Raw genomic sequence first — 8,577 nt, forward strand, 5'->3', positions numbered from 1 at the left:
ACTCCCAGAAGGCTTTGAGGGTCAGAAGCAGGACAAGGAAGTGGTGGATGCTGAAGATGAGAAGCAGAGAAACTGATGCCAGAGAAAACACAGAAGATCACACTGCACGTCCTGAGGAAAATGAACCAGAAGAGAAGACTTGCTGACACACTGGAGAAAAAGTAAAATCTGTCTGCCTCATGTTGAATGCTGTTTATAACAAACATTTTTAAGCTAGCTAAAAGTACAGCTAAAGTAGCTGTGTAACTCCAGTGATATTGCTTGTATAACATAACACCTAGTGACCTCTTCAAACTTTACTTTTAACAGTCCCACAATACTGTAGGCATTAAAACATATATTATTAATATCCTCTGTGTTATTTCTTCATTCAGATGAGCTTGCTGTGATTTGCCAACGTGAACTCAAATCTAATCTAAAGAGAAGTTTCAATGTGTATTTGAGGGGATAGCTAAACAAGGAAACCCAACACTTCTCAATAAGATCTATACAGAGCTCTACATCACAGAGGGTGGAACAGGAGAGGTCAATAATGAACATGAGCTGAGACAGATTGAGACAACAACCAGGAAACAAGCAAGACCAGAAGACTGCAATCAAATGTAGCAAATCTTCAAACCCTTAACTGGACAAGACAAACTTATCAGAACTGTTCTGACAAAGGGAGTCGCTGGCATTGGAAAAAACAGTCTCTGTGCAGAGTTCATTCTAGACTGGGCTGAAGGAATAGCAAATCAGGATGTCAATTTGTATTTTCATTCCCTTTTCGGAGCTGAATTTGATGAAAGGGGACAATCACACTTTCATTGAACTTCTCAATCGCTACTCAATGGAAACCAAAGAATCAAGAATCTCCAACTGACAGAGTACAAAAGTTCTGTTTCATCTTTGATGGTCTGGATGAGTGCCGACTGCCCCTAGACTTCCAGAAGAACAATATCTGCTGTGAGCGTCTGCTCCCAACCTCAGTGGATGTTCTGCTGACAAATCTCGAAAAATCTGCTTCCCTCTGCTCTCCTCTGGATAACTACCGACCTGCAGCAGCCAATAAGATCCCATCCAGGGTGTTTTGAACAGGTGACAGAGGTACGAGGTTCAATGACCAACAGAAGAGGGAGTACTTCAGGAAGAGATTCAGTGATGAGAACCTATTTATGAAATCATCCACATATAAAGACATCAAAGAGCCTCCACATCATGTGCCATATTCCAGTCTTCTGTTGGATTTCTGCAATAGTCCTTGAACACATGCTGAAACACAAGAGAGAAGAGATGCCCAAGACCCTGACTGAGATGTACACACACCTTGTGGTGTTTCATACCAAACAGAAGAATGAAAAGTATCTTGGAAAGAAGAGACAGGTCCACACTGGAATAAAGAAAGGCATTCTGTCACTGGGAAAACTGGCTTTTCAACAGCAGTTGAGGCAATCTAATTTTTCTATGAAGAAGACCTAGCAGAGGCTGGCATTGATGTCAATGAAGCCTCAGTGTACTCAGATTGTGCACACAGCTCTTTAAAGAGGAAAATGTGCTGAACAGGACAAAGTGTACTGCTTCTGCATCTGAGCATTCAGGAGTTTCTGGCTGCTGTATATGTGTTTCTCTCATTCATCAACAACAATGAGAATCTAATGGCCAAACCTCAATCAACGTTCAGTAGCTTTTCTGTGAGGATGAAACACAGATTACCTTCTACAAAGTGCTGTGGATAAAGCCTTACAAAGTGAGACAGGAAACCTGGACCTGTTCCTCCGATTCCTTCTGGGCCTCTCACTGGAGTCCAATCAGAAGCACTTACAGAGGTCTACTGACAAAGACAAGAAGCAGCTCACAGAGCCATGAAAAAACAGTCAAGTACATCAAGGAGAGAAGATCAGGAGAATCCCTCTCCAGAGAGTGCATCAATCTGTTCCACTGTCTGAATGAACTGAATGACCATTCTCTAGTGGAGGAGATCCAACGCTACCTGAGATCAGGAAGTCTCTCAGAAGAAGAACTGTCACCTGCAGTGGTGGCTCTGGTCTTTGTGTTGCTGACTTCAAGAAAAGGAGCTGGATGTGTTTGACTGAAGAAATACTCCAGATCAGAGGAAGGTCTTCTGAGGCTGCTGCCAGTGGTCAAGCCTCCAGAGCTGCTCTGTGAGTACATAAAATCATCAGCAAGAAATATTAAGTTTAAAGTAAAATATGTATTATAAAATCTATATAATATTCTATTGAAAAACATATTGAATAAATGCATTGATTTCATTAGTAAACCATTATAACCATACAATTTTGAGACGGAAGATGAATCTATATGTTGTTTAAGAGAATAAACCAAATGCATCTGCCATTGTCCTTCTACACTACTGGTGTTAAATTAACTGTGTTTGTGAAATCATGATGATCTCTTTGCAGGCTGTCAGGCTGTGGAGTCTCAGGGGAAGGCTGTGCTTCTCTGGTCTCAGCTCTGAAGTCAAACCCTTCACCTGAGAGAGCTGGATCTGAGTAACAATGACCTGAAGGATTCAGGAGTGAAGCTGCTCTCTGCTGTCCTGGGGAATCCCCACTGTAAACTGGAGACTCTGAGGTCAGTATTCCTGTCGTTGGTCAACAAGTGATAACTGTTCCCCAGATCCACCATGTGTTTACCAGGCACATAGTCCCACCATATGTGTTTGGACAGTGAAGCTTACAGTTTTAAATTAGGTTTTTAGATACAATGTTTCATATTATGCAACGAGTACAGAATATCTTAGCATTTAAATAATTTTATACATATACAGTGAGGGAAAAAAGTATTTGATCCCCTGCTGATTTTGTACATTGCCCACTGACAAAGAAATGATCAGCCTATAATTTTAATGGTAGGTTTATTTGAACAGTGAGAGACAAAAATTAACAACAACAAAATCCAGAAAAAGCATTGTCAAAAATGTTATAAATTGATTAGCATTTTAATGAGGAAATAAGTATTTGACCCCCTCTCTCAATCAGAAAGATTTCTGGCTTCCAGGTGTCTTTTATACAGGTAATGAGCTGAGATTAGGAGCACACTCTTAAAGGGAGTTCTTCTAATCTCTGTTTATTACCTGTATAAAGAACCTGTCCACCCAAGCAATCAATCAATCAGATTCCAAACTCTCACCATGGCCAAGACCAAAGAGCTCTCCAAGGTCAGGGGACAAGATTGTAGACCTTACAAGGCTGGAATGGGCTACAGACCATCGCCAAGCAGCTTGGTGAGAAGGTGACAACAGTTAGTGCGATTATTCGCAAATGGAAGAAACACAAAAGAACTGTCAATCTCCCTTGGCCTGGGGCTCCATGCAAGATCTCACCTCTCGTGGAGTTGCAATGATCATGAGAACGGTGGGGAATCAGCCCAGAACTACACGGGAGGATCTTGTCAATGATCTCAAGGCAGCTGGGACCATAGTCACCAAGAAAACAATTGGTAACACACTACGCCGTGAAGGACTGAAATCCTGCAGTGCCACTTAAAGTTCCCCCTGCTCAAGAAAGCACATATACATATGATCTGAAGTTTGCCAATGAACATCTGAATGTTTCAGAGTAGAACTGGGTGAAAGTGTTGTGGTCAGATGAGACCAAAATCGAGCTCTTTGGCATCAACTCAACTCGCCGTGTTTGGAGGAGGAAGAATACTGCCTATAACCCCAAGAACACCATCCCCGTCAAACATGGAGTGGAAACATTGCTCTTTGGGGGTGTTTTCTGCTAAGGGAACGGACAACTTCACATCAAAGGGGCGATGGGCGGGGCCATGTTACCGTAAATCTTAGTGAGAACCTCCTTCCCTCAGCCAGGCAGTGAAAATGAATTAGGTGGATGGGTATTCAACATGACAATGACCCAAAACTCTGGCCAAGGCAACAAGGAGTGGCTCAAGAAGAAGCCCATTAAGGTCCTGGCGATAAACCAGAATTGGAGGATCCTCCATCATTGTTTAAATCTCAAATTTTGAAACATTTTGGCTTCCCAGTAGATTACTACGGCAATAGACAGAGAGTTGTGGATAAAACGTTAACGTGCTCAACGAGAATAGCCTATGCAGCTGCCAACACCTCTAATACAGTTGAAGTCGGAAGTTTACATACACTTAGGTTGGAGTCATTAAAACTCGTTTTTCAACCACTCCACAAATGTCTTGTTAACAAACTATAGTTTTGGCAAGTCGGTTAGGACATCTACTTTGTGCATGACACAAGTAATTTTTCCAACAATTGTTTACAGACAGATTATTTCACTTATAATTCACTGTATCACAATTCCAGTGGGTCAGAAGTTTACATATAGCAAGTTGACTGTGCCTTTAAACAGCTTGGAAAATTCCAGGAAATGATGTCATGGCTTTAGAAGCTTCTGATAGGCTAAATGACATCATTTGAGTCAATTGGAGGTGTACCTATGGATGTATTCCAAGGACTACCTTCAAACTCAGTTCCTCTTTGCTTGACATCATGGGAAAATCAAAAGAAATCAGCCAAGACCTCAGAAAAACAATTGTAGACCTCCACCTATCTGGTTCATCCTTGGGAGCAATTTCCAAACGCCTGAATGTACCACGTTCATCTGTACAAACAATAGTACGCAAGTATAAACACCATGGGACCACGCAGCCGTCATAACGCTCAGGAAGGAGACGTGTTCTGTCTCCTAGAGATGAACGTACTTTGGTGCAAAAAGTGCAAATCAATCCCAGAACAACAGCAAATGACCTTGTGAAGATGCTGGAGGAAACAGGTACAAAAGTATATATATCCACAGTAAAACGAGTCCTATATTGACATAACCTGAAAGGCCGCTCAGGAATGAAGAAGCCACTGCTCCAAAACCGCCATAAAAAAAAGACAGACTACGGTTTGCAACTGCAACATCTCAAGACATCAGTCAGGAAGTTAAAGCTTGGTCGCAAATAGCTCTTCCAAATGGACAATGACCCCAAGCATACTTCCAAAGTTGTGGCAAAATGGCTTAAGGACAACAAAGTCAAGGTATTGGAGTGGCCATCACAAAGCCCTGACCTCAATTCTATAGAACATTTGTTAGCTGAACTGAAAAGCATGTGCGAGCAAGGAGGCCTACAAACCTGACTCATTAACACCAGCTCTGTCAGGAGGAATGGGCCAAAATTCACCCAACTTTTTGTGGGAAGCTTGTGGAAGGCTACCCAAAAACGTTTGACCCAAGTTAAACAATTTAATGGCAATGCTACCAAATACTAATTGAGTGTATGTAAACTTCTGACCCACTGGGAATGTGATGAAAGAAATAAAAGCTGAAATAAATCATTCTCTGTACTATTATTCTGACATTTCACATTCTTTGTCACATTCGTTGATGAACGGGTCAGACCAAGGCGCAGCGTGATATGCATACATGTTTATTATACCGAATAAACACAACGACGACTAAACAACAAACTAAACGAAACGTGAAGTCCAAGGTACACAAACAACATACCTCACACGGAACAAGATCCCACAACCCACTAGTGCCAATAGGCTGCCTAAGTATGGACCCCAATCAGAGACAACGAGCGACAGCTGCCTCTGATTGGGAACCACACCAGCCAACATAGATCTAGACATACTAGATCTAAACATAGAAAATACAACATAGAAAATACCAACAAGGAATATACACACCCTGACTCAACATATAAGCGTCCTCTGAGTCAGGGCGTGACAGTACCCCCAAAGGTGCGGACTCCGACCGCACAACATAAACATAACAGGGTAGGGGCCGGGTGGGCATTCCGCCTCGGAGGCGGATCCGGCTCAGGGCGTGACGACCTCTCACTCTTCGCCTCCCTGTTGCGCCCCTGGTCTGGTCTAGACCTCGGCGCGTTGCTTCCCCTCTCCTTCCTCCCACTATACTCCAAGCCCTGTCTGGACCCTGGTGTGGGAGACCCCGAACCTGGAGAGGGGCTGACGTCTGGGTCTGGACTGGAGCCGCTGACCGGAGCTGGACCGGGCACCGGTGGAGTGGACTGCTCTGGCTCCGGAGTGGAGCCGCTGACCGGATCTGGAATCGACCCCGGTGGAGCGGACTGCTCTGGCTCCGGAGTGGAGCCGCTGACCGGAGCTGGATCAGGCACCGGTGGAGCGGACTGCTCTGGCTCCGGAGTGGAGCCGCTGACCGGATCTGGACTGGACCCCGGTGGAGCGGACTGCTCTGGCTCCGGAGTGGAGCAGCTGACCGGAGCTGGATCAGGCACCGGTGGAGCGGACTGCTCTAGCTCCGGAGTGGAGCCGCTGACCGGAGCTGGACTGGACCCCGGTGAAGCGGATTGCTCTGGCTCCGGAGTGGAGCAGCTGACCGGAGCTGAACTGGGCACCGGTGGAGCGGACTGCTCTGGCTCCGGAGTAGAGCAGCTGACCGGTGCCGAACCAGGCACCGGTGGAACAGGCACGGGCCGTGCCGGACTGGACACACGCACCACTGGCTTGGTGCGAGGGACAGGAACAGGCCGGACCGGGCTGGCGACACGCACTACTGGCTTGGTGCGAGGGACAGGAACATGCCGGGCCGGGCCGGGCCGGGCTGGCGACGCGCACCACTGGCTTGGTGCGAGGGGCAGGAACAGGCCGGACTGGGCTGGCAACACGCACCACTGGCTTGGTGCGAGGGACAGGAACAGGCCAGGCCGGGCTGGCGACGCGCACCACTGGCTTGGTGCGAGGAGCAGGAACGGGTCGGGCCGTACTGGGAACACGCACCACTGGCTTAGTGCGGGGAGCAGGAACGGGCCGGACCGGACTGGCGACACGCACCACTTCCTTAGTGCGAGGAGCGGAACTGGGTTCCTTTATTAACCCCCGCTCCTTCTGCTGCCTAACCAGCTCCTCTCGCCGTGCCTCTACACTTTCCTTCTCCCTTTTAGCCTCCTGTAGTCTCGTCATCCACCCCGTGTGCCCCCCAAAATGGTTTTATTGGGGTTGCCTCTCGGGTCTCCGTCGTCGGCACGGTTGGCGCCGTTTCACCTCTCCTGCCTGGGCATCTACCTTCGCCCATGGCCCTTTCCCCGCAAATATCTCCTCCCATGACCACCATTTGCCCACCTGTGACATGGCTATTCGCTCTTCCTGGGTACGCTGCTTGGTCCTCGTTTGGTGGGATCTTCTGTCACATTCGTTGATGAACGGGTCAGACCAAGGCGCAGCGTGATATGCATACATGTTTATTATACCGAATAAACACAACGACAAAACAACAAACTAAACGAAACATGAAGTCCAAGGTACACAAAGAACATACCTCACACGGAACAAGATCCCACAACCCACTAGTGCCAATAGGCTGCCTAAGTATGGTCCCCAATCAGAGACAACGAGCGACAGCTGCCTCTGATTGGGAACCACACCGGCCAACATAGATCTAGACATACTAGATCTAAACATAGAAAATACAACATAGAAAATACCAACAAGGAATATACACACCCTGACTCAACATATAAGCGTCCTCTGAGTCAGGGCGTGACATTCTTAAAATAAAGTGGTGGTCCTAACTGACCTAAGACAGGGAATTTTTACTAGGATTAAATGTCAGGAATTGTGAAAAACTGAGTTTAAATGTATTTGGCTAAGGTGTATGTAAACTTCCGACTTCAACTGTATGCTGACACATTTACGCCGACATCACCCCAGTATAACAGAGCAAAACGGAATTGCAAAGAAACAACAACACAACATCGTCTCCCCTCTGCATTCAGGCAGCACTTGGCAGCTGATTCTGACCAGCCCAAATAAATTACAAGAGCGATAGGTAGGCTATTTTGTTTATGTTTTTTACAGTCTTTGGTTTATAGCCGCAGATATGCGCCCATTCTCGGTGGTTGAGAATATGGGGTTTCAGCACTTCGTGAAAGTGCTGGAGACACGTTAAGAACCTCCCTCTTTCACCCATTACAGGAACCAGGTTGTACCCACTCGATATAAGCAAACCAATGCCAACGTTTTCAATGAATTGGCCAATGCACCATTGGGTGCTTACTTAAAGACCCAGTGCAGTGAAAAACGTGATTTTCCTGTGTTTTATATATATTTCCACACTATGCAGTTGGAATAATACTAAGAAATTGTGAAATGCCCTTTTAGTGTAAGAGCTGTTTGAAAAGACTGCCTGACATTTTTGAGTTTTGGCCTGCCTGGTGACATCACCAGGCGGTACATTAGTTAATAGACCAATAAGAAAGTGAGTTCCAAACCTCTCTGCCAATAACAGCTAGTTTTCAATTTTTCCCACTCAGGATACATTTTCTGCTTGAGAAATTGCTCTTTGCTAAGAAGCTATTATTATTTTTTTATTATTGAAAACAATCACAGTAAGGTACTTAATTGTTACCCAGAAATGATTTGATATTGAGATAAAAACGGCTGCATTGGACCTTTAACAGTGACAGCCCATCACATCACCCCTGAGTGGGAGGTGAGTACCGAGCTATAGACATGCCCCCTTTATGAGAGTCACAGGTGTGCATCTGGCACTGAAGGAGGCCAGATGTGGGAAGTAGGAATTTACCACATACGACTGGGAAAAATCCACTTGAACGGCTCTCAAATGG

The sequence above is a fragment of the Coregonus clupeaformis genome, chromosome 39, assembly GCF_020615455.1.
Source record: "Coregonus clupeaformis isolate EN_2021a chromosome 39, ASM2061545v1, whole genome shotgun sequence".
Lineage (NCBI taxonomy): Eukaryota > Metazoa > Chordata > Actinopteri > Salmoniformes > Salmonidae > Coregonus > Coregonus clupeaformis.